At 43.7% G+C, this 27,575-nt stretch overlaps 1 long non-coding RNA gene across 3 annotated transcripts; it reads right to left on the bottom strand.

Annotated features, from left to right (window-relative positions):
* LOC121663183 lies at nt 1-25,283 on the bottom strand. 3 transcript variants are annotated; one of them, XR_006015558.1, is made up of 5 exons: nt 25,199-25,283; nt 24,727-24,795; nt 19,328-19,505; nt 10,890-12,908; nt 1-10,786 (listed from the first exon to the last, which is right to left on the bottom strand). It is a non-coding gene; the product is annotated as an uncharacterized LOC121663183 (long non-coding RNA). The 3 variants fall into 3 exon arrangements; XR_006015557.1 differs by having other exon boundaries at nt 12,845-12,908; XR_006015556.1 differs by having other exon boundaries at nt 1-12,908.
* Between the last annotated feature and the right edge of the window lie 2,292 nt (nt 25,284-27,575).

Raw genomic sequence — 27,575 nt, 5'->3', positions numbered from 1 at the left:
TAAAGCAAAGTCTTTATTAATTTTGGACGTGTTTCCAGCAATATTGTTTATGCATCAAGTCCATTTCATATACGGAAGAGGGGGCTTGTTACTATGGAAAGTGAAAGTGCTTGACAGGACATAAATATTGCATATATGCTTCTAAAAGCTTAGTTCACTATATCAGTCAGTTATAAGTTTAATTTTCTTCTAACTAAAACCAAGACTTTCTTGAGGCTGAATCATAAGATGATGTTATATAAACCAAATACCAAGCTTTCTCACTCTAGGGTGACATTTTTCCTTTTACATTGAGATATACCTGTAACATTACATATGCCTTAGTGTGATGGGAGCCAGGACCAGGCTGCTGACTAGAGAAAAGCATTTAAGTGGAAATTATAAAACACAGTAGTTTGAAGTGGTCCTACAGCATCTTATTCCTTTATATTCTTAAGTATTTATTTACTTAGGGGACAAAGTTGTAATTTTCCACGTTTGATAAACCTTTTTTTGATACCTGTAATCATACATCCTTGCAAGCTGCTTTGGCAATTTTTTTCTCTGTTTTTAGCAATTCGGGATTTTACAAATCTAAACTTGGGGAGAGGTGGCAGGAGCAGGTGGGGACTGATTAAAGCAGTATTCACGTGAATCCAAGCAAAATAAAGTAGTCTGTTTCTCTCCAGTCTGGTTGAAGATACTTTATGCTCCTAAAAACTAACTGCTGCCTTATTCAGGGTCCCTTATCGAAAATCAGGAACCAACTTTTGAGTAGAAAGGATTTGGAAATGACAGCTTTCAAATTCCTCTTTTCTCTTTCTTTCAGCCATTGCTTTTGTTTAGTGTGAATGTCCTTTGCTTTTAGCCCATTTGGGGCAGTCGTAAACCAGACAATAAGGCACATGGGCCTGAAGTTAACTAAGATTGGTCTCCAGATCTCTCTTCTCAAGCCAAATTCCTTCTGAGAAGGGGTTTTGTCTGTGTGAGTGCAACAGAGTGAGACCAGTTTTATATTCTTTCAACACTAATATGTAGTTAGTTCAATTGTATGGACCATTTTCTGTGTACTTCCTTTTCCAAGCAATTTCAACAAAGTATTCATAATTACAAAAACATGGTTTAGCAGAAAAAACAAACAAAAAATCCTGAGTATCTTTCCTGTTAGGCTGTTCTTGGCCCTTTTCCTAACAGTTGCTGGCAAAGTTCAACTTCACTGTTCATTTTAGAGGCTCAAGTGGGGGTAGGGATGGACTTCACTGTAGCCTACAATAATTAATATTCTTTGGCACAAGACACAGATTAAAGGGCTACTGGCAAGAGAGTAGTCACGGTACCAGAAATTTAACCAGTCCTTTGTACTTGAGCTCCAAGCACCATAAAAGGAACGTTAAAAAACAGGATTCCCTTCTGTGCTGAGGAAAAGCAACAAGGTGTTGAAGTTTGTGCTGTTACGTAGATACTTCACAGTGGAGGTAAAGTGCTAGTGACTCCTGGGACCTGCCGTCCCTGAAACATAGGTATTTCTGTTGCTTAGCTTTCTGCAGCTGCACAGGTTTGGTGATTCTGATGGTTCCACAAGAAATCACCAATGTGCTGATTCACCTAGATGCCCACCCAGGTGTGGGTATGTGACACACACAGTGCCTGGGCCAGTGACGTGGCTTAGCTGAACGGGATTACAGCCCCTCTGGACCAATCCTCTGTTTGACCAGGCTTCGTGGAAGCTGGCTGTGATCAGCTTGGCAGTCAGATTGGGTGGATGATCGAGCTGGTCGTTGCTCTTTCAAGGCTACACTCCCATACTGGAGCCCCTGGGTGGGGGATCAGCTGAGCACCTCCTCTCCAACCTGGGCAGCTGATGGAGGCATAACCAGCTGGGGGTACCTGGCAGGTGGGAGATGCTGTAGAGTGCCTCCAAAGTCAGTCCCCTACCAGGAGCCCATCCTCAAACATCCCAGCAGGAAACACACTTCTGTTTGTAGCTTGTTTATGCAGCCTTTGCAGAGAACCTCATGCACCAAGATACCAGAAAGTTAAGGGTCCTGATGGGGAAATGCCCCCCACACACAACAAAAACCATGAAATGAAGTGGAGCCTTTTTTTTCAGGGTTTATATAAGTGATCATTTTGGAGAAAGCTGCATTCCAGTGTCACTGCCTTGTGCTTGATCTGAACTTTTCTTGACATGTACCCTTGAATGCAGAACGGCTAACACAATCTCCACTAAGTCCCATAGCAAACAAACGTTTTGGTGTGGCTGGTATGTGTTTGCTAGTTGCAGACAAGCCAATCTCATTAGAACTGCATTTACAACTTTTGCCAAACGTTTTGAAACTGGTTGACATGCACAACAGCTGCCTGAGCTGGAATGACATTCCATTCCCTGCCTCCATCTTATTAGCACAGGGGATGGCTTGATTAATGACAATTAGATGGGATTTTTAAAAATTAAAGATCATTTGTCTTTGGAAGGGCCATGCAATGTGTTTTCATTCTCTGTTTTAAAATAAGTCACAAAGTGTAGGTTTTTATGGCTTTTCTCAAAAGCCAAGAGAAATGCTTACCCTGAGCTAACCCACAAAATTTGAAGTGAAAGCATTTTAAAGGGTGATGCAAAGTGTTTTCAGCTGGTGCATAGCTCAGTTGCAGACAAAAGCATTTCCACAGGAACAGGAGGACCTGGTTTCCCCCTCATTTCTCCAGGCCCTCAGTGCAGAGCTATTAAGCTTACAGCCTTGAATAGAGAGACTCCTGATTCAGTGCAGGCTGTTACATCTAAACCACTCAATGTATTTTGTTTGGCTCTGCAGCCTTTAAAGTCAGTGGCTGTGGTGTCCTCCATCTCTGTTAAGATGCCTCTCTGTCAAAGGGACGCTCTCCATCAAACACAGCAAAGCACCAAACAGACAAGATGCTCTTCTCTGAGCAGCTGGGGAGTTACAGCGGCCAAAGCAGTTTCTGTATGTTGGCATTCATATATCTGATTTAACCCATAAAATTCCTGCACAAACATTTAACAGGGGTTTCTGGTGGTTTAGTTCAAGCCCAGTGCTTAGTTTAAGTCCAGTGTTAGCAGAAAAGCTACACTGATGTTCACTGCACAAACCTAGAGCTCTGAACTCCAGTTTTTGCTCACAGATAAATTTAACTATGCTGCTAGAAGTCATCATTGCAATTTAAATTTTAAAAAGACAATGAATCAGACTCCTGAAGTAAGTGAGGTCCTTTTGGCTAGTTGGCTCAGGTTAAAATAAAATAAAAAATAGACTTCTCATAAGAGAATGCACTTGCAATGTTTTAACTAATATTTTGACCTGAACAGGTAGAGGGTTGTTTTCATGAATGTTCCCATTCAGAGACAAAATGCATTTTGGAACTACTCCAAGAATTTAGTTTTGATAAGAGGCTACACAAATCTGCCCCTTTCTTGCACCATTTCCTCCTCATGCTCTTGCTAACAAAAGAACATCCAACAGGCCAAGCTACCCAGCAGCAACTAGTGGATAGCCCTTGAGTGTCCAGTTTGAGATCCCAGCAGTCTTGGCTCTGAACTGGAGATTAAAAACCACCTGTTTGTTGAATTTAGCTGAGTTCCTCCACTTAGTCTCGCTACAGAGAAGGTGAAGTCAGAGGTGGCCTGATACATTCAAGCTTTATCTTAGGAGCTGTGGGGTAGTTCATGAGAGACACAGTTTTCCATCCACATCCACATCCCAACCCACGTGCAAGCACTTGGTCAGCCAGTGTGGCTCCAGCTACAGTGTTGGACTACAGGACTGCTGCCTTGTAAACGCCAATTGTAAGTTTTAATGAGACAAACCAATTAGATGGCTTGACAGACCATCACAACAGTGACGCAACTGCGCTCAACCCCCATTACAGGAGCAGCAGACTTTCAAAGAACTGCTATTAAAGAAAAGTCACAGAATAGCTCGCACACAGCCCTGCAAACAACAACATCACCCACAGGCTGTGGAGCAAGGGGAAGGGCGGTGAGAGTAAAGCAGAAACAAGTGAAAGGAATTAATCCAAATACTGATTTTTCCCTTTCTAACACTCAGCATGGGCACAGCTTGGGTTTCAGGTACCATCTATGAAATACAACTGCTGTACATAACTCCTCCCATATTATTGGTCCAACAGAGCCTCAAGAGAGTTATAATATGGCCTTTGCAAAAATGCACGTGTACAAAATCACTTGTGCCAGGCCGTGAGTTACATTGTCCTACAGACACCACCCAATACACAGGGCTGTATTCACTGATCCTCCTACACCCACAAGGCATTCCCTTCCTGAAAGCCGGAGGAAATTTTTATCACTCCACACCCTGACCTGCAGGTGTGATCACTGCAGAGGATCAAGGGATATGGATTTTGGAATTTTTTCTCCTCTTCATTCTCCCTTGGGTACCAGTTCGTACATCACCTGCTGCCCCTCCTGGTTTGAACTAGGAGTCTGGCCATCCCCACAGCTTGCTACAGGTAAGCTCTCTGGATGATTAGCCTCAGAACTCTTGTTTTCAGCATGTTGAGCCCAACACCTTAAATGTCACTAAGACACAATCCAATTAACAGAGTATTTGGGTGATGCTCCCAAGATAAAATTCCCTTTGCAGAGTGTGCATTGAGTAGTTCTCAGCAGTTACAGTCCTCTCCTGTTGACACTGAAAGACACATCAAATAGAATGTCCCAAAGGCATGGCAAGGCCCCACTTGTCAAACCAGAGAGCATTTTACACAGCTCTTCTTTCCAAATGAGCCACTTTCCCTTATTTTTACATATGTATCAAGGAGGATCCAAGACTAACAGAGTAATGAAAGTTGCTGGCTACTGAATTCACTGTGGCTTGTCAAAGTTTTTTTCCCTAAATTAAAGACCCATAAACACACCCCTCTTGGACTGCATGACAGATCATAAAAGGAAATCTCAAGACCTGAGCTGATGCTGAGAGGACCCTTTGTTCATGTTAATCATGAGAGTGAAGGGGACCCCTGTGATGCTGCAGTACACTGAGAGGGATGTGGGCAGCAGGAGCTCATGTGACTGTGTGGAACATCTGTTCTGCCCCATGGATGCTGTCCAAGTCTCTCTTCCCAGCCTACTGCTAGTCATTATTCAAAGAAGTATTACACAGTGTCACCTCCTTTGCCATCAGCTCTGACTGACCCCTGTCCCAGTAAGCTGTTGGTGGGAAGCACCCACCAACGACTGTGAGGCACCATACCGTGGTTTCAGCCTCAGATCCAGTAACCATAACATAGCTGGAGCTGCAATGCAGGCCACCACAGGCTGCAAACTCTCTCCCTGCTTTTCATGTTAGTATAAATCACTTGACACCATGTGAAGTATCTCTGCCAGCTCTTGACAGCCTCTCTGTAAGATCTAACAGACCACAACATGTCAGAGTGCGAGTTTTGCCTTAACAAGTCCAAACCGAGCTACCCCAACCCTTGTGAGCAAAGAGCAACACTTCAGGAGGAGAATAGATGAACTTTGTACACTAGAAACTTGTCTGTATTTGTTTCTGTGGGGTAAAATCTGTCAAACAGCAGGTCATTAATACATAACTAGGTAGCTTTCAATAAACTGGTGCCCAGCTACTGTGGCAGTAAATGATAACCTAGTGCCTGGTAGCATCAATGAAACCAAAGGATGTGCCATTCCTAGCTACCACACAGTCACAGCTCTGGAGATTCTGATATGCACAGTAATAAATGTTGTGCTTTAGAGAGAGGGAAGACAAGGCAGAGCAACCTGGTGCAGAGTAGAAAAGCTACTCTGCAGACAGGGAGCTCACTGCAGATGCAAAATGCTGGCAGGGTGGGAGATACACACCCTGGAGCTGCCCTTATAGCCTTTGTCCCAGCCCCAGATAAAGGGGTGTTTCTTGGGAGTGCATCCTCTACGCACGTGCATTACAGATACCAGTGAAGAGCTGCTGTCACAGGGATGTGGTGGGCAGTAAGCACAATGACTGCTTTCCAGGGACATGGGCTTAATGAGGGGGGACAGCTGAGTGCTGCACAACAACTGCCTCCTTTTCTGCACTCCATCCAGAGCACTAGAGCCAGTGACAGGTCAGACCTCTGCAGACTTATGTCAAGGGTTAAACAAAAGCCAAACTTCTGTCATCAGCAAAGTGAGCCTGCAACTGTATGCCAAAATGTGGATACAGGTCCGTAGCACGCTTCTCTTGCAGAGCACCCTGACACACTACTCAGGAGGCAGAAAATCAAGCCAAAACAAAACAAACAAAAAAAAGCAAGATAGAAGAACAGCATTACATGTGGCTTACAAGGCCATTAACTGCAAGATGGAAGTCTTGCATGCAGTGACTTCAGGGCTGGTCCAGTCAGTGAAACTTGGAGCAGTGCACAGCAATGCCATTTAGGAGGAACAGAGCAAAACTGCGGTTTTCAAGATTTTGCCTGGCCACCACTTTGATCCTGACATTCCCCAGTAAAAGGACTGAATATGAACTTGAGATAACACGCAGGCACAGTGCAAAGCTCTGAGGCCTTCCTTCCCGTTTACTCAGGCACCTGTGTGGTAGCGTCACAAGCTGTCAGAATGCAGCCTCGGTCCTTCATGCCTATCTCCCCTCTGTCCCCCAAAACCCGCCTGAATTTGTCACAATGGCTCAAGAGGGAGTGAGGCTCACTTTCCTCCGCTGGCCCCCTCACAATAGAGGGTTGCCCTATTTGTGTGTGAGGGAGAGGGGCTGCTGCCCCAGCCCTCGCATCTGTAAGGGCTGGAGACAAGCCGCACAGATAGGCAGAAATCAATAAGCTGGCGGATCAGAGGGCCTGGCGGAGGAGCCGCTCCTTGCACACGCACAGGGGCCGAACATCTGTCAGGCAAACAAAAAGCAACCCAAGCGGAACAAAAGAGAGGATTATTTTAACTCAAGTTCTTCTTCAGTCTCAGCAGGCAATGTTCAAGCCGTCCTCGTATTCAGACACTGAGGCCTTATGGAGTACGGGCTGTCCGGGAAATGCCAAACACTGTTACCAGAAGACAAAAGAGGGGGGAAAGAAAAAAAAAAAGTAGATATGGAAAATTCAGAATGTCTTGTTGAGTGTGATTGAGCAGGGGGAAGGTGGAGGGGCACCAATAAGGGGACAGAGGGCAGGGAGGGGAGGAGGACAGAGTGACGATGCAACGAAGAAGTTGATGGCAAATCTCCACAGCAGTGCTGGAAAACAAAGCTGATCATATCAAATCTGCAAGAGAAGCATAAAATATTGTCTCACAGCTATGGATTGACAAGCACTGAGGGCTGCACCCCCCAGCTCCCTCCCTCGTGTGCAAGGGCAGGCTCACTGCAGCCCTTCTGCTTGTGCAGGCAAACCCCGGGGAGTTGGCAGAGCTGGCCCATACCCCAGTGCCCTCCTCACCTGGAGGAAGCCCAGCCTTAACCACAAGCCCTTGGCACTTCTGGGGGAGCAAAGGATTTAGGATAAGCTCAGAAGCAAGCTGCCATGCCCCTCCCTTGTGGCTGGTGTTAGCCAGTGTACATGGTTACTTTGCAGATTGGTTTCTCCAGCACAGCTGTCTCTTCTAATCAACATGTGGTATATGTGCTAGAAATAGGTGCAAAACAGTGAATTCAAGATAAAACAGATCTAGTAAAATCAGATTTGGGCTTAAAATGCCAGAAACCTTTATCCTTTCTGAAAGAGAGGAGATCATGTCATAGCTGAGAATGCCCTGTATTGTATTCACATGCTGCTGCTCTGTGCCCTTATGCTGCTGTTGGCTTGGTGCATTTTCAAACTGAAGTATTATTAGGGAAAAAACACCTTCTAGGTTTTGGATTTTTTTCAGCAGTTTCACAGTATGTAGGCTGCCTTCACTGCTGAAAGCAGAAGCTGTTCTGAGTAAAGGTGGATTTGTTTAGTTGAAGATTCTGAAGTTGCAGTTCTGTGGCCTGGGATGCATGCATCCATCGAATACTACCCCACACACCCCACAAAACAGATATATGTCTCAGCCTTAAAAGTGACTTGCCATAAAAGATGTGGGTTCTTAATGGCATTTTGGGAAGCATCACAAAGGTATTTTGAGCCAGCTTCATTTGATTACATTCTGTTTGGGGTGGAGGAGGAATGCAAACTGAAAGAGATTTTGACTTAGAGAAAACCGACTCTTTTATTAAAAAAATAATGATTTGGAAAAAAAACCACTCCAAAGCATATGCTTAGCTGCTGCCTCATCTTGAAAAGTTCTGAATTTCCTTAGCCTTATTTACAGTGCCAGACACAACTGGGCTGGCTATCTTAACACACATGACCCTTAAAAAAGAGTAATCCTTGTTTTTTTTTTGTTTTGATTGAGAGAGCAAAGGAGAAGGAAGGGCTGCCTTGCTTACCACTGGGGAGGGTCTGGGCACAAAGCCCCAGCTGGCCACAGGTGACTTCCTAGATCTCTTGAATTCAGCCTCTACACAACAAGGAGGAGTAAGTAAGATTTTGAGGGACTTATGCTGCCTGTGTATTTTGCTGACCACCTACCTGAGAGAAACCAGAGGTAGCAGAATAGGGGCTCTGGTCAGCAGCTGGAGACAGGTACAGCAGCCTGGTGCTGGCAGCATGCTCCTTCATCACCAGCAAACAAAGGCATCTGCCACAGATGCAGCTCCTCTCTTTCTTGGAAGCTTTGCTCAGGTGTACTGTGAGCATTTCATAACCCACAGGCAGGACAGTAACCTCTGCCAGCCACTGCAGATGCTGCAGACCTGGGTGCCTTCACCACATGTACCCTGGAGATTCCCCCAGCACTCATGGAGAGGGCAAACAGAGGTTCAAGCAGCAGCAGACATACCTTGCATGCTGCACTGCAGGTCTGTTCAGGGGGAGCACATCCAGCCCCGTGCACAAGTCCTACACAGATTGTGCACATGCACCTGGACTCTCTGCCCAAATACTGAAAGGGTTCACAATGCCAGAAACTCTCTTCCTAAAACACAGTAATTCAGATGCCAGCCTTTGGCATCTCCTTATCCAGGCTTCATTGGTCCTGAGCCTTCACCTCTGCTACAGGGACTCTCATCCAGCTTCCCCCTGAGATGAGCCCCAAACCCAGAAGCAAAGTCTATTTCCCACTGCTGTTTCTGGCCTACCCAGGTTGTTGTTGACTTTCCTTCATCAGCATTTACTCAACTCAGCTGCAGCCTTTCCTGGAGACCTCACTTCACCTGGGCTGCAGTTCTTTGTAAGAAGTGTTTCCAACAGACTGCTTGATCATGTCAGGAATTGCAGAGGTCCCCTATTTTCCTGTTGCAAGCAGTTGTCCTACAGTAGCAAATCAATACCTTCTTATCTCACTGTTAAGACATTACTAACGTTTGTCCATAGTCAATGTTTTTCATTAAAGTCAAAGTACTTGAGTTTCTTCTGCTCTTTTGGGTTATTTTTTGCAGGTCTTGAACCACATACAAGTCCTATGTTAAGCCATACAAGCAGATGCTTCTATAGAGCTGGGCTTTAGAGAGAGGCTGTTAAAATAAAGGGTTTGATGTTATGCTGGTAAATAATAAAAAAATAATACAAAGCTGAACATTTACAGGAGAGAAAACTGTTCAATGTGAGGAACAGCTGTGGTAAGGGAACAGTACAGTACATTGTGCAGTAAAACAGGGAAGGTGTTGCCCTTTAGCGTCCATCACAGAAACATGCTCCTGATTGTCCTTGTGCACTGGCTCCTCCAGAAGCTGGATAAGAACCAAAGGAAAAGGCAAGAAAGGAAAGCAGTAAAACTAATAAAAATAATGTGCATCTTTTATGTGAAATTTTGCAACTTCGCCATTGGAAAATAAGTTTGTTTGATGTGTTTAATTTTGTTGTCTATCAGCAATGAAAGAGAAGCCATCTCATCAGGAGGATCTTTCTTGAAGGGGATTCGGCCTGAGTCAATCTGGCTGTGAGAGGCCCTTGGATTAGGGTCTTTTTTGCACACAGTCTGGCATTGCTGTTTCCTTAGAAAAACAGGCTTTGGTGTTGTTTTGATGCCTGTGAGGTTGCTCCACAGGAAAAGGATGGACCCGGAACACGCAAACCAGGGACAGGGAACCTAGACAGAAGGCAGCACTGGTCACCTGCAAGTGGAGACTGACAGACACCTGCTCTGAGAGCAAATATGATCTGTTGGTGTGATGGGTCCCCATTTCCTCTGAAATGAGCCACGGAGCACCCTGCAGTCTGTTCATGCTCCTTCTCAAAGCATTAGAGAGAGAATGCCAATGTGTGATGGAATGCACATGATGTGTGTTAGAACGGCTCTGTAGATGAGTTGACGTGGTCCATTAGACTGCACCTTGGGCACTCCTGCTCCAGTAGCCTAAAAGAGAGATAGGACTAACCAGCAACCCCCAGACAAGCAGCTGTGATGTGTGATCACAATGAATTGATGGTGGCCACAGTTTTGACAGTTAAAACCAAAACAACTGAACAATCAGAGCAAGTTTTTGTCTCGTAGCTGCAATGAATTCCCTGGTGGCTGCACGCAGCCACTATTATTGTCTTTGAGTGTCACTGCCCTAAGAGATGAGTTCTTAACAAGTGAACAAATAACTCAATTAGAAATTGAAACAGTACATTCCTGAGAGGAGTTCAGCAGCCTCTTCTCCTATTAGCAACAGTGGGAGTTGCCATGCTCTGCACATCACCCAGAGATAGCTCTTCTCCTTCCTTCAGCAGACAACTCTGCTGTAACTGATTTCTTCACAATGTCATCCCAGTTTTCCTCTTTTGGGTACCAGTTGCTGATATGTGTGAATGTGCTGATTTTTGGGCAAGTTTCAGCCTAGAAAAAAGAAATCATTTTGCACAAAGCAAAATGGAAAGGGCAGGGAATTGGAGATCAGATTTATGTGGTGATGAGTGACATTTTGTTGAAAAGTACTTACCAAGTACTCACTTTGTGGATGAGCTTGTTCTATCAAGGAGAGAGAAAAAGAAGTAATTCTAGGATCTAAAACCATTCAAGAAATCAAACTCAGGCAGTTTGAGGAAGATAGATTGGCCAATCTGAATTTTGTGAGAAGTACAGATATATTAAATTTTCTCCAAGGTAGGAAAGAGAAAAGTATTTTTATTAAATGTATTCAGTGGGCGTGGGAAGCCTCCTGCAAGGAATAAAATGTCCTTTGAGTCTATGTCAGGGCAGTGTGGTACTGAAAAATAGAAGGGGTGAAGGAATTGTGAACAGCTGGTGAGTGGCAGTCCTATACCAAAAGAGTGAAGTGTGGAGGAGGGGAGAAAGCAATTAAAAAAACCCAAAACAACAACAAAAAGGAGCTAAAATCCTAACAACAGTAAAATAAAACCCAAACAGAAAAACAAAACTGAAGTGTTGGGAGTGTACTGTCAAACACCAGCTTCCCATGGACTGCAAGAGCAACAGAAGAGCAACATTGTCCTCTGTTGGGGATGGGAACATAGCTGTTGTGTGCTCTCAATCGCATTTCTCAACTAAGCCCGACACAGCTCTGACTCCTCAATATGATGGATGCTCCACAGAGGATGACTGCACCCCTGCCTAGCTGGGGACGTGGTCTGTGAGCACTCACCTTCCTTTAAAAAAAAAAAAAAAAAAAAAAAAAATCCCAACAGTTAGAAAGTAATTGCTTCATTAAGGCTCTCAGGTGAGAAGTAAATAATTGCTCCGTGGCAGGGCGGTGGGGATGTGGGACAGGGACCGGCAGCCAAAGGCGTGGTGCAGCCTGCGGCCAGCTCCAGGGAGAGCTTGGGCTGGGTGTTGGCAGGCGGCAGCACGCCCGGCTCCCGGGCCCGCAGCTGGCACACGGCTCTGCTCCGGGGCTCCTGTCCTCACAGCTGCGCTCCTTCCCGACACGGGAGGACAGAGGTTTATGCCCAGCCTCAGGCGACGTGCGCTGACTTTCCTGGCACGCTGTCCCCGTGGCACAGCATTACACAAATTTGTCCTCGCGTGCTTCCACCTGGCACGGCAGCGTTTTAGAGGTTTGGCACTTCTGCAGGAGGGGCTGGGAGGAGCTGCCTGCTCCCGTCCGGATTGCCGGGGACTGCTCGTGGCTCAGGCAAGCTCGGCACGTTCCGGAGCACGATGGCACAGCCCAGCACTCGCCCCGTGCTTCCTACCCCAGCTGCACTGGGAGCTGGGTGAAGTGCCGCACAAAGATGCTTAAAAGCAGAGGTGGTTTTTGAGAATGTGGAGATTAAGTAGACAGACTGAGCAACAACAGTGACATGTAACATTGTGACAGATACGGAGAGGCAACAAGGTAAAAGTTTTTCGCAACTTCTCACAATAAAAATATTAACGGGCTTCACCTGAAACGATGAGACAGTAAGGTCAAAACAAACAGAGCATGAATCTCTTCCTGTATAGTATCAATTACAAACACAAACAAAACTAGACAAGAATGGTCTATGAATGCAATTCAACACAAAGATATAGATACAGCATGAACTCAGGAATTCTTAAATCACGGAATGCCAGATACCAGGAGGATACACAGAAAGAATTGTCTCCATTTGCCTGTTGTTACTCAGTTCTCTTGACCCCTGTTGGAGGCTGGGAAGATCTTTACTGAATGCAAGTCTTGTTTTCTTCGATTTTCATTTTTCCTTTAAAACTTGGCATATTTAGTGATTAAAAAAGAACCTGTCTTTGAAATAAATATATCCAAATCACATGTATCCAAAGTCCTATGTTAAGCTTACTGCCACATGGTTTGACATTCAATATTTTAAAACTTTTTAAAAGGCTTCTGCTCGTGGATGGGCTCATCTTTTTCAGGGCATGATTGACAGGGGTCTATTTCAAAATACCTCCCATTAAAGGAAAAAAAAAAAAAAAAAGAAAAGAAAAGAAAACTACCTTAATGGTGAAGCAGGGAATGACAGCAGCAGACAAAAGGTCGTTGCTTCTTTGTTCTTGAAATCTGAAGAAAATACACAGAACTCCATTGTATGACTTTTTCATGCACAACATTGTCTCCCTTGACCCCATGCACATCTGCAGGCTGAAGTCCTCTGTTATCTCTGGATAACAGCTGTTGCATCACTGATTATTCATCAGTTCCACTTTAGTCTGCCTAAGGTGCTGTGACAAGCCCACAAGTTGCTGAATTTACTAAGTGAATTCAAGATAAAACCTAAAATTGCTAGGAAAAAAAATAGGAATAACAACAGATAACTCATACTGGACATTTTGCGTGGTTGTCTATAGCATATAGGCCTATACTTTAACATATTGGAGTTGAGGGATCTTTTAAAAGTCTCATAGAATCCCCTAATCTTCTCACCTAGCTCCTTTATACTTTTAATTTGGCTTTGGAGAGCAAAATGCAAGGGCAAGGAACACGTGCAGTCAGTACCGGGGAAACAAGCAAGCCCCTCAGTTATATGATGTGCTGAAGCAGAATTTGTGGAGCAATTAATTAGTGAGGATTTCCAGTTAAAAGAAGGGGGCCAAAGAGGTATGTGCACAACCCAGCCCCTTTGAATGCAAATACTCCTTGATCTTTATTTGGGGCAGAGGAAGTCATTTCTCTTCTGTCCTCTCACACTTGCTATGGAGACCACAATTCAGTATGCACCTCCTCCCCAGGTAATTCATCTTCTGGGCTCTTCCATCACCACCTCCCCCGATCATTTTCCACCCCTACCACTCCCCAGTTACCAATGCTCATATTCCCACATGGGTGCTAAATCCCATCAGTTTTTCTGTCCGAAGGATAAGGATGGAAGAGGATTTCTTTGATCTCCAAGACTCTTTCATGGGTCATTTGAGAGGTGAGGATAGAAGAAGGTGAAGATTTCCAGTTTATCAGCAAAGCATTGATGGCCACCAGATTGCTGGGAACATAACAGTGGATATTCCTGAAAAAAAAAGGTTGCTTTGCAGCCCAGCACTAAGTTGTTAATGAGCTCCTGGTGTAAATTCATGGGGTGCAGGGACTGACCCTAAGCAGGTGGCTCTGCAGTGACATGCAGCCTCCAGTTATTTACTTACAAGTAAGTTGCACAGCTCCTGTCTCTGAAATATCTGCACACCAAATATGCAAGTTTAGATTAGTGTTATGGAGTCCACAATGTGCTAGGCATATTACCACAAACATAAGCTCACCTTGCAGACTGTAAACCAGAGAAAACATTTTCTGTAGGAGCCCCAGAGGAGGCATAGGCTATATTGTGGGGTGGCCCTGACTCCTGATACTTGTGGCTCATTTGCCTTGTGGCCATCAGTAATGCAGAATGCTTAGAAGTCCCCAGTCTTTGATCTCTCTGAACATGAAGGTGCTGCACACACACCAATGTTGCAGGTAGCTGCAGTTTGTCTGTGGGACTTCAGAGTGCCATAGCTCAGATACAGGATGCCAACACCTAAGTCTACAGCAATGATACAGAGGGACTGAGTTAAAGGTACATGTTCAACTTTTGTCCTAAATTCTCTCATTTGACTGAAAAATGACTTTTTTTCATGCTCTCAACTTGTCTTTTGTCTCCTCTGGTTCATCTGCATCACATCCCTTGCAATTGTATCACAATCCCTTTGTCCTTATGCCAAGAATTTGCCAAGGACTTGCAAAACCCTCATTCCTGATTGTTTACCTGTTTGGTACAGCATTTCTGCCTTTCTCCAGGAAGCAGTTCTGCTATAGCCTCCTTCTGTTGGGCAAAATTATGCAAATTGCATAGATTAAATTGCTGTATAATGGTTGATCAGCTTTTCCTTATTGTTTGCCATTTGCTACACAGGATTTGCGTGCATTTAAGAGTTTTATGTGTTTAATAGTTATTTAAGAAGCTTAGCATAGCTAATACCTTCAAGCAGTTCTGCCCCTGCACACTAGAGAGAAGTAAAGGCTACCTCTGGCATTGGTGGTTTTGACTGGAGGAGTTTTAAAAATTGTTTTAAAAGCGTGAGTGGTGAAGATGCTGGGGAGAAGATGCAGTGACTGCTGACATTGTTTGGAGACAGTGTTGCTGTTTACCAAAAGTCTCTTCTGTCTCTCTTTGATAAAAGGAGCTACAAAGCAGATCCAGCTCCCGCTGGAGGAATGGGTCCAGCAGGATGCAGATCTCCAAATTCCATGTTTTCAATTACAGCCTGATTCCACTCATGAACAGGCAAATGCTTGGATTCACTTTGGCATAAGCATAGGCTCCTATTCTGGCTCGAGGCTGGTTGCAAGAGAACACATAGGCATTTCCTCTCAGTTGCCAGATCCTGTTCTTGTTAACATTTTGCCAAAGCATTAATCATATCCCAAATCCCACATGCCCCTGAGCAGACTCTCCCTCCCAGCTGCCTCATCCCCATTCCTTGATAGACAGACTTTCATCTCTCTCCCACTCCTTACACATCCTCAATCTCTTCCAAGAGCTGCAGCCCCACCAGAGCAAGCAGGACAGGAACAATGAGTGCTTTGCTGCCATCGACCTGGCTTTTAGGCATCCTCGCTGGCCACATAGTGGAGGCCACTCCAGTGCACTCAGCAAAGCACACAGAATCCAAGCAATACCTACAGCTTTTCTGTAAGCAATTAACTGAAGAAGTCAGGTTTGGTTTTCTTAAACAAATTAGCCTTTTAGTATTGAGTTATATACACCGTTGAGAAAACAGAGAGTAAAGTAAATACGTCCTTGAAAAGCAGCCCTTCTCCCACGCAGCCCCAGAGAGTACTACTCACACATTTGCCCACTGCAAACAGATGGGCCATTTTCTTGTGTCTCTATTAGGTAATAGGCTCAAGCTGTGAACAAATAAAGCCGAAAACACCCAATATGCCAATGTGTTAATTTTGTCTTCCTGTAGGTGTCCCTGTCGATTGCAAAATTGAGGCAGTCCCAGCTTTTTCATTTCTTTTTTTTTGGGTTTTTTTTTCCTCCAACAAAGACAAGTTATAACCTTTTTTCCTGGGCAAAATCAATTCTGAGCATTTTTCTCAGTAAGAGATATATAACAGTTGTTGAATAAGCCGTATGTGAGAAACAACAAAACTAACAACTGGATTGTCTGTAGCTGTGTTATTCATTTAGACAGCTGAATTCTCCACTGAGGTGTACATCTCTATACACATTCTTTACCAGCCCAAAGTTTTATTGATAAGCCCAGAACCATTGTACCTAATGTGCCAATGAATACACACGGTATAAATAAATATTTGTCACTTGCATGTGGTACGTGATGCAGCTCACTGGAGTACAGCTCAGGGCAGCATCCGGCTCAGGCTCCACAGACCCTAAAAACTAGTTACATTTGTGAATGGTTCACCATCACTTTAACGCACCAGACTGTCCCCATGCTTGCACTGGCACTGCCAGAAGGTTTCCACAGGGAACAAAATGGAAGATAACTCCTAAAGAGGTCTAGATATTGGCTAAAAAAACACTAACAGCTCAATATTCTTTTTCCAAGGTACTCAGTCGAATTCTGAAGCTTTATTTATCTTGCCTGGAAAGTCTTTCTCCTTGCAGAGTTGAATTCTTCAGCCCAGGGAGGAGCAAGTGCTGAGTGCCACAGGGATTTGTGTACTTTCCAACACAAATGCAACAGTTCTTAATGCACTCAGGCCTGTACCCAAGAGATATAAAGGTGCTTCTCTTTCTTTAAAGCTAACCTGATTAGAGTCACTCCTATGACTCTTAATTTACCACTATCAAACTGCCTCTCCTATTGTTATAACCTTTCTTTCTTTCACGAGGGCTCTTTGGAAGCTTTTCACATACTTGTTAAATGCTCTTGGTCACAAAGCCTGCTCAAAGTTCCCTTGATCATGTCATTGCTATGGTGTAAAATTGAATTACTTTTACAATGCGTGCTGTACCCTGGCAAAGTGCAGCCTTTCCCACAGTTAACAGAGGTGGAACGCCTCAAAAATAAATGAATAAGGGAGGACCAAAAAAAAGTGAATTTTCATTAGAAGGGGGAAAATAACTTTTTTCTTGAAATGCAGGAGTGAGCTCGAACAGCTCTTTAGTAAGTCTGCCAGACACATTGTATCACTGTTTCAAAAGAGAAACGGACTGCTGGGGAGGGGTTAATAAGAGTGAAAAGTAAAACATTCAAAGTTTGCTTGATTGTTTTTTTGTGGTGGTTATAGACAACATCTTGCCTTCCAAGAAGAATCAAGAACATTAACATCTTTTTTGTTGTGGAAAATGGCTGTGGGATATTGTAGGGCTGTGGATCACAATGTTAGTTCTCATCCTTACTTGTGTCCTTTTTATAGGACTGGACATCAAATGAATGAGGTTATCCAAACCAGAGATAAGTATTAAAACTAGGCAAGCATACACTGAGAGCATACTCCCCATAGACCCAAAAGAAACCCTCTCACACATCCCTTCCCAGAAAATAAGCCAGGCTTTGTTACTCGCATCACCTAAATAAAGAACTTTGATTAGCCCTGCTTGTTCCAGATTCTTGTTACACGGTACAATAGCAGGGCCAGACTGGCAGCCCATTCCTTCCTGCTGGAGATAGCAGAGTGCCCCTTGGAAGGCAAGGCTCTCTTTAGGAGAGCTCTGTGGTGTTGCACTGTCTACAAGGTGTGAAGCACATGCAGCAAAACACAGGACGTGGCTAACATCTTTCTTGAGTTCAGCACAGTCCCCCAGTGACCCCATTGATCAACTGTTTTACCTGATGTCAAGAACCCAGGCTAATTTTCCTTTCACCTCTATTTTTGGTGCCTGACCTGTCCTTTGCTATTATACTGTGAAGCTCACGGTCCCTTCTGTCACAGCCACAAGCAGCTTCCTTCACCTTCAGGTTTTCACATGCTTAGCAATACATTCAGTCCTCAAGCCAGCAGGCCAGGACCAGCAGGAGCTCGTGGCCAGGGGTGCAGCAGTCATGGCCCAGGCCCTAGCTGGAGAGGATCTACGTGCACCCATTCTTATCTTTGGTGACTCAGACTCAGTCTCAGGAGTCCATAAAGATCATGACAGTCCTGAATGCTTTCAGTCTTGCCTTTTCTGTAAAAGGGGCTGTGCTGCCACATCAGAGGGTAATAGCCATCTTCCACAGGGGGTGTTCTTGCACATTATATTCTGCTAAAAACATGCTTTTGTGAGAGCTTGGTCCTGCCAAGAAGGGTGATTTCGTTGTATTATTATCATGAAAGGTGTTTGTGTGGAGCTGCTTCCACAGTGCCCTGCCGTCTGATGCAGGCACAGCACATCTGGACAGATGTGACCCCTCTGTTGCTCAAAGGGATTCCCAGTTAACCAAGCAGCAAGGAGAACAATGGGAGCAACACCCTTTTGACTTGCATGGTTTTTATCTTTCTTTTGCTTCCCCTGGATTTTCTAAGGCAGGCTGTGAATACCGAAGTGTCACCACTTGCACTTAAAGCCTTTGCAGGTGATAGTGAGATGCTTGTTCACACCAATATGAGACGAACCCCCCAGCAGGAAGTCAGTTCTTTCAGACCTCTTTAGAAATGTGTGATAATCTTATAGTGTATCAACACTTTCTCCCTCCCTCTCTCCCTGCCTCTAATTTCTCTTAAACAAGGCTGTGTTAGTCTCTACGTTTTGATGCTGCTGCTGACATAGCTCTTCTTTCTTTAAATTTGTCTGTTTCACACCTCGCTACTCAGTGCTTTGAGGACAGGTTTATGCATTCAGTCTACACCTAGCATGCTGTGTTGCACTCTCCATGATGCTTTTTTCCACACGCTTTGGAAAAGACACATTTGGTGATAGATATGCAGGCCTTTTTGTGTTCTCTTTCTTTTTTTTTTTTTTTCTTTTATTCCCCCTTGTGCCTTGCCTTCTCTGTAAGTTTTGGTCCACATTTAAAATTTGCACGTATGAATCACACTCCTCTTATTCTTAGTATGTTCAGATCCAGTCAGATTTTTTTAACACAACCAGCTTTTATGATGTACCATAATTCTGAAGTTTTCCAGGAAAGGAAAGCCCGAGGTTCAAGACCCTCTCCGGAGTCAATGACAATTTGAATGTGAATCCACATCCCATAGGAACATACTTACTGTCAGAATGATGTTTGTTCTATGTATGTATTTGTTTCAATTACCAATCCCTTAAATAACCTTTGAAAGATTGCTTTATCTTGATGTGCAATAAAGTTGAAGGGTTTGAGAAGAGTTTCCTGGCCAGCTCTATTTATGTCACTATAGTCTCTGAGTTTCTCTGGGAGGTTGATTAATTTGCTCATGCAGACAAGGCAGCAACTTGAGTTTAGAGATGGGAAATAAAGACGCAGAGGACAGGTTAAACAATTCTCCCAAGGTCAAACTCAAAACAGGAATGTGCTCTGCCACAAGGCCAGTTGGGAACATGTCATACCAGCCCCACCTGTGCCCTAATTGTCCTCACCACAAACCTGAGAGATGAGAGATGAAGGGCTTCAGACTCCAGGCTTTGGCTTGGTTGCACTCAGTGCTACTGTTCCGTTTGATGCAGATGGGAAGCAGCTCAGGAGGAACACGTGTGAACAGGTAAGTGTGTGGCTAAACCCACACCTCTGAGAGCTGAAGAGGACACCTCTGTTCACTCCTGACCTGTAAAACAGAGTGAGTAACTCAGATTAGGTTTGAAGCTCTCTCTGGTGACAGGAGATAAGGTCCCTGCGGCTTGCTTAGGGAAAGACAAATTATGTACAGTGAAAAGCCTGGAGGGAAGGAGGGGGAACTATAATGAGAAAGACAATGCATTCAGTATTGCCCTGACCCTGTAAAAGAGAAAGGGGGCAGTGACCAAAGCCCTTATCTAGATTAGATCCAGAGATCTGCTTGAGGCTGCAATAAGATAATCTTCAAAGCTTAAGTCCTGATTTCAATATTTGTTTTCTCATCTTGGGTAAGAGCTGGTTTGAGGACACTGCTTCAAGCACACCTTGAATACAAAATAGTGTGAAATTCAAAGTGATCAAATAGATAGAAATATGTCATTTGGGAGATGAGAACTTTAACCAACACTGAATGAAATTATATAGAAATTCCAAGTTCAGTCAAGTAGGGTATCTTAACATATTTTATCATGGTTGAATGCCTATCACTGTGGGCCTTTCCAGCAAGTGTCTTTTGATGCATTAGAAAGAATCGGCAAAAGAGCAGTTCTCATGGCTCTTTGAAAACCTCTTGATTTTTAAAAACTTAAGTAAGGGTTGGATTTCTGCCTGAAATCCTGTATCACAGATTGCCTCTCCCAGGGTGAAACCCTGTGTTCAAACATGTGCACATCTTTGCTATATCCAAGCCCTTTATTGTTATGGATTACTGTTTTTAGAGGTCCCTGAGGACTTTTAAGTAATTTTCTTATAATTAGTGGTACATGGTGAAGCATGCACAACAGCACTCAAAATGGAAATGTTCCTCATACTGCGTTATCTGGCACACTCCTTCTGAGGGGTGTCTGGTTTGGGCTGTAGGGTTTTTCTAGTTCATGTTTGTAGAGTTTGTCTTACATCAAAAGAGAACCAAGAGAAAAGGGAACAAGATCTTAAACCCATTCTCTTTCCTCTGCCACTGCTGTGAAATATGTTCCCAAGAATGGGAACAAGAATGAGAGCAGGTCAAATTATTCAGCATTGGTATATAAGTGCTCTGGGAAGGGTTACCAGGGCATTTCCATTATTTGCTGTGGTTGTTCAGTGGTTGTGACATTTAGAGGGTACTTTGAAGAAAATAGCCCGGCTGGTAAATGACAGCAGAGAAAGGGGAAGGAAAGCAAATGGAGAGGAGGGAAGTTCACAGAGATTTCCTGACAAGATGAAAGGGGGAAGAAAACTCAGTGAGTTCTTATTCAAAAACCATTTTGGTGGCCTCTGTTTGAATGAGAGAACTGTTTCTTAGCATGCTTAACCACTGCTTGGTCCTGTCCAGGAGTATGCTTCACCAAATGTCTGCTGTGTTTAACACCACAGGCAACTTTGTAATGTGTGATGAGAATTATTTTTACAGCTGAGCTTCTTAAGAGAGGCCCACGTGTGTAAATCCTGGTGGGTTTTAACGCACCTCTGTTGCACTAAAGGGAAAAATGCTGATCTTCACCAGGATTTATAAGGTATACAAAAGTATTAACATCTGATGTTTAAGCCAAATGAAAAGCAGCCTGAGAACCTGGTGTCCTCTTCAGGGAACCCAGAGTGTGCATGTGTTGAAACAAGGACGATGACAGTACTTTCCCTGTTGATTCACAGCACAGTTTTGGTCATGTTACATTCAAACCCTTATACAGACAGTTGCTAATGATAAGAAATCCTCTGTCCTTTGCTCGTAACAATAAGCAAACAGTTAAAAGCTCTAGCTTTTCCTGAAACAATGGTGAAATGGGCAGTGGAGTTTGATGGAAAAGAGGCCCAAGCCCTTCAGCAGCAGCCTCCATGCCCTGGGCAACCTGGCCTCCTCTGTTTTCCTTGCAGCCTCTTTGTCCATGTGGAGCTCTTCACTCAACCATCAGTACACTGAAGGGCATAATTTCCTAACTTGCCCTGTTGGGTCCCCACGGGATTTACTAGCTCTCTCCTTCTGGTGATCTCATTTCCATGTGTATGGGATGAGGTGAGAGCATGGCCATTTCAAAGCCTCGGAAATAGACCTCCAGCACTGGGGTGCTGAAGGAGGACAGGGGAATCAGCATGAGAATGTTATCCTAACACCTTGGCAAGAATGAGAGCCCTCACACAAATGTTTATTCAGAGACAGAGGGATGGCCCTGCCGCAAAAATAAAATGCTGGCAGCATTTTATTTTTCACTCTTAGAAGTGTGAAAGGGGGACGGGTAAAGAAATTTACAACTTGTAATTCCCCCTCTGAGACCTACAAGATGCTACAGAGCTGTGGAAACGCAAAAGGCTTTTAAGATGCGAGAGGGAATTCACTGCCCACGGTGAGCTTAAACCTGCAGCTTGTTCTTCTGACTGTGCTTGGAAGGAATTCAGAAATAAAGTTGATGTCAGCAGAAGATGGATCAGAAAAGAGCAATGGGATTTTGCCCAAGTCATGGCTTTCAGAATCAAACAAGATCATTCTTGTTTGTGGCTGGAAATGCTCAGCAGCCTGATACAATCTGGCCACGGAGATGTGCAAGGGGTGAGGTACCTACCAGGAGATCAGCAAATCTGGTCAGGTAATGAAAGTTATCCTCTGCCTAGCAAAAGCTGTGAGGACTGATCTGGTGCTCTTGAGAGAGCACAAGGCATGCTAATTAGTGTCAGACACTAATGAAAGGCTATCATGGTGATTGTTGCTGAGCCAAAGCAGCGGCTGCTCCTACTGCTGGTCAGCGCAAGGTGCAGGAGAATGCAGAGAAAAGGTCTTGTGTTCTGAACCAGCCCAACCTGCCCTCATCTGTGTCCTGGGAGCTGCCTTCAGCTTCCAATAGCTCTTCTCTCTCATGTCTTTTGTCTATAACAAGAGCAGGACACATGGTTTTCCACACTGACATATCACAACTTTCTCCTTCACAAATGCACGTATGTGATATTTCTAAATATTTTGCCCAACTTTAGGAAAGATTTGCAAGAAAACAAGCCTTGTCTGCCCCCACAATATCTCTTGGGAGACCATCCTGTAAGTTTATTTGACATGCATGGAGCAACAGCCAAATATAATCAGAACATACTGTAGACAGGGGTACTTCATACCCAGAAAGTCCATGAGATTTTTGTGACCTGAACACTTGTGTCCCAAGGATCCTCAGCCATGGAACTTCAGCCCACTCTTCTGTACTGAGAAGGGCTTTGACTTTGGGAGCATGATAAATTGCTGTGCCCTGAAGGAGATTAAAGCAGGAAAACAGACAGCATGGCCTTATTTCTCACACAATTCACACAGGTGTGCTCACCTCATTTCTAAGGTTGCCTGTCAGTGATAAGCAGTTTGCATTAGTTTCCTGTTTTAACCACCAGCCTCTGGCTACCTTGTGTTACAGGGTAATGCCTCCACTCCCGATCAGCGAGTCCATCCCATGAGCCTGCTTCTGTCCAAAGCCTGACCAGCTGAGGAGGAGCTGAAGTGATAAGCCTAGCACAGTAGCTTGATCATATTGACCAACCACTCCGGACAACTGAAAGAGATTGCCACATTCATCTGTACATAAGACAGTGACATGTATTTCTAACTTGTGTTAATGTGACCAGGACTAGCTTGAGCAAGGCCCCTTCTATGGAGCAATGTGTTGACAAGTTACAATTTTTCATTATATTTAGCTTTTGAAATAAAAGCAGGCCATTTAATTAAATGTACAGGCATGAATGTCTGTGTTCAGATGTCACAGCAGAGTATTTTCTAATCAATATAGCATATATTTTCACTTCATGAAGTGAAGTCCGAAGCTTTTGATATGGCATTTTTGTCCCATAGATGGTAACACTTATTCTTCCTTATCTGAGAGAGCAACAGGTCCCAGACAGAGATTTCCTGAGAACCAACAGAGCTCCCGGGTTCTGCAAAAAATCCTCTCTCTCTCTACTCTGGTATAAGACTTTAGGAAAACAATCTGGCTTCATCCCAATGCTATCTGAGCTGCCCATTTCTAATAGTCAAAGGAAAAGCAGCACTTCTCAAGAACAGATTCAGGTCTCAAGTGCACTGAATAAGCTCTGCAAGAGACTGGCTTTCCCCCAGCTTGAACAGAAGCAAAGGAACCATGAGGCTGACTGGAATAACACACCTCAGGGAACCAGGCCACCACCAGGCTTCTAGCTTGTGTCAGCACTGCAGGCTCCCTTTACAGTCAGAGACAAAACAGGCACAGTCAGGCTCCTGTAGGAGAATATTTTCCCACCTGTTTCAGGAGGGGTTGAACTGCCCTCTGAAAATACCTGCTATGTCCTGGACTGGCAAGTGAAAAAAGACACACTACCAGTTTGGATCTGCAGCTTTCAGACAGCCAGTGCCCTTAGGTATCATAGGTTAGATGCCTCCAGTTAGTTGATGGGAATCTGGGCAAAATACCTTTGTCAGCCTCAGAGAGGAGTTTCACATTTTCAGAACTGAAACCCTTTAAACAAAAATCAGAAAAAAATAGCAGAAGAGATAGATTTATATTGCAGACTACTTACTGGACACTTATATCTTCAAATTGAATCATCTTCAGCTGTGTGACAGCAAAACAAGAGCAACCAGAAACAGCTGCAGTGACTTTTGCTGAAGGACTAAGCCTTCCAGCCTGGGCTGAGATCTTGCACACAGCCTGGTCACTCTGGCTAGTGCTAATCTCACCAGCATCTTGAAAGATCAGATGATAAGCTTGCACATCCAAATGGAATTTTCCGCAACAGCCACAGGAAAAAGTTATTTTCAGTGATCCAACCTCAAACTTCCTATCAAGGCATTTCAATTCCCGTATAACTGAAGACAGAGCACAGCTGGCTACTGCTTTTGGGGGTAGTAAAACTGTATGGAAAATTGAGGTTGTAGATATAAAACACTCAAATAATTATAATTAGACTCAAGGCGCTCTGAGTTCCATGCCTGACTAGGAAGAATCATGTGCAAACAACTGATAGTGAACCAAAGAAGCATTATACATTCTTTGCAATGTTATAAAGAAACGTTCCTGATTTCCTGATAGATTATCAGGCTCAGCCCATATCTGAAGATAGTGTCAGGCAAACTGAACTCACGATCTGGTGCAGCAAATCCCACTTTGTTTTGATTTCAGCCCTTTTTTTCCCAACAGCAATAGTTAATGTTTGAAATGCAGGGCACAGGGATAATTATAACCACATCTGTTTTCTCAGTTACAGGCTGCATTTTTAGCCATGTAATCACTTACAATTGGATGGAGGATTCTCAGAATATGTTTATCAAAGATGAGTATTGAGAGGCATCTGTTTCATTTAGTCTGGAATGGAAAAAAAAAAAAGTCAAAATTGAATACTTACCCTGGAGCAATGCTGAAATTATGCTACACACTAAAGTCCAAGCTACTGCTCTATTAAATCAGCTTTTAATGCCTCCTTGTTAAATCTACTAACCTTTCTTGCTCCAGACATGCCCAGATTTCGTGAGCATCTTTGCCAATATTAGGAAGCAACTGATGGTAACCAAGAATAGAATGCAGCAAAATTTAATTCCCAGAGTCAAACCATCTTGTATTTTCCACTGTTATAATAAGCAAACTCTAATTAAGTGTACTAAGCAAAGCCCTGGCTTGCAGAAACTCTGCACAGACTGCAAAAGCTCTGAAGGGCAGGAGATGCCTTATTTGAAAGCTTCTGCTAGAGAAAATAAAAATAAATACTTACAAGGAACATTCACATAACCCCTTGCTCATTTCAGAGTCTGTGGTTTGCAGATCATTGCAGACAAACTGAAATTGCAGTGCTTGGCTAAGTGAATTCCCACATCTGTCTCAAAGTCTTGTTGTTCTTTGAAGACAGAGGAAGTTTCAAGTATTAAACCAGTCTTTAAGATCTTTATGAGGCAGTGTGACAAGGTAGTTGGTGAGTGGAGGGAGATTAAAAACCAAAGATCTGTAATTTTTTTTGCAGCTATTCTTTTGCTACTGGTAAAACACCCTGGTACATGGAGATACTCTCTTCTCACCCATCTATTCTCCTCTCACCCCTCATCTCCCCCGCAGCCCCTGGCAGAGTTCCTGGCTGAGAACCTTGGGCTGCAGAGCAGAGACATCCATTGTTTGAGAGTTGACACTTCACAGGTCTTGGCCGTGCCTCAGCTGTGCCCCACTCTACACTGCTTAGTGGCCTGTAGAGGTGGGAGGTCCCCAGATCCAAACCCTGAAGGATCAGGTGGGATAAGTTAAAAACCTCTCTTCCTGTAGGGAAGGTCAGAAGTTGCTTTGCATGAGTTTTGTGTCTGCATGAAAACTCTTAGATGTATGGCGACTTCCAACAGGATCTGGAACTATCCATCCATCCATCCATCCATCCATCCATCCATCCATCCATCCATCCATCCATCCCTACCAGTGTTAACTGGTGTTAAGAAACCACTGCATAGTATTTCAGTATTTAGAACGCCCAGTAGTGAGAGGTCAGATTTAAATAGAATCACATGTTTCAAATTCAAACAAATGACCACCAAAGGTTGACTTCATGTTAGTCTCTCAGCTGGCTGCTGCCAGTGCCATGAACTAAGCAATTCCATTTTTTAATGCCATGTAAATGATAGCGCTGTGTTGTGATACATCAATTAAGTTCTTTGAATAAATTAATCAGAAAATTCTGTAAGGATGCTTCTTTGCTTTCTAAGGGGAAAAAATAGTAAACCCAAACACATCCCCAGGCTTTGTGTTTATCTGGTGGTTTGTTTTCCTCTGGAGTTAATTCATGGGTTGAAATTTCCATGCATATATATTCACACATGTAAATAAGGAATGAAAGGCTTCACATTCTGTGTGAAAGGCCTCAAAACACTTCTCATAATTTAACTTAATAGATGCTAGCAACATGCCAACTAAATAAAGTGCCTTACACACATTTAGATGAAGCATCAGTTTTGCAGCTGACTGACTACTGCTCCATTATTTCTGCTAATTACATATTTATCTGCCTTAAGGAGCAGTTTTACTATTGATTCAACTAGAAACAGCTTGCACAAAGCCAAAAATAAAGCAGCATTATGAAGTCAGACTTTTAGATGCAAATACGGGACCCAGTTAGCAGGGTATAAAGCAGCAGAGTCATGTAACTTCAGAAAGAGCTGCATCACCTCGTGTGACAACCAAAATTGTTTCATCTCAGGTTTTAACATAAAAGCTCAGAAGCTGGTTGTAATCAGAGGAATTTAGGAATAACACAGTACATGTGAATGTCCTGTGGCCAATGTAAACACATCAGTGCTACACAAAAGAAGAAGATTCATAAAGGCTGAGTATTGCTCAATATGGTATGAAGGTCTTGGGACCTTCAAAAGAGATCAGCGCTGTGTTTTGAAAAGACCCTAATTTCTCAAAAATTAATAGACTCTGTACTCACAGAATGATCTGAAGTAAAATCTTGGTTATGCTTGAGTTTTGCTGTAGTGTGACCTACATTCAAACATTGTAAGAGTCAACACCCTTTGTAGCTAAGCCTGGATTGCTGCATCAAACTTACATCTTTATGTATAATTTAAATCCTGAATTCCATTTATATAAATTAAGTCATGATTTTCAGTGCTTACAGCTTCTCAGGAGTGGCTCTGGCTATCTGAGGAAATTAGGGCAATGTTTATCTGTTGCACAGAACTCTCAGATGCTGATTTTTCTCGCCCATCTCCAAGTATAATACACTTTCATTAACCCATAAAAGGTGCATCCTATCCTTTCTCTTCCCCAAGCAACCATACAAACCAAAAAAGAATGGAAAAAAGCAAACATTATCATATACCGTGGATCCAAATCTCACGTGGCATGGGCCAAGACACTGATGCTGAAAGTCCATGGAGTTGCACCTATTTATGCAAAGAAAGAGACTAGATGATGAACTGCTGCAGTTTCAAAATATGTCACTGCATTGTTCTCCAAGACTCAAAACCCAGGAACAAACATCACAGCCAGGTCAGGCAGCAAAAGGTGAGGTCTTGCTGGTGACAAGACTTTGGGAGGCTGCCTTATAGTGAGTAGTGAGTGTCCTTCCTTCCTTCCTTCCTTCCTTCCTTCCTTCCTTCCTTCCTTCC

Source organism: Corvus kubaryi, unplaced genomic scaffold (genome assembly GCF_017639235.1).
Source record: "Corvus kubaryi isolate FWS band 111438036 unplaced genomic scaffold, C.kubaryi_AGA036_p1.0 37266, whole genome shotgun sequence".
Taxonomy (NCBI): domain Eukaryota; kingdom Metazoa; phylum Chordata; class Aves; order Passeriformes; family Corvidae; genus Corvus; species Corvus kubaryi.
This window is presented reverse-complemented; position numbering and strand designations above follow the sequence as displayed.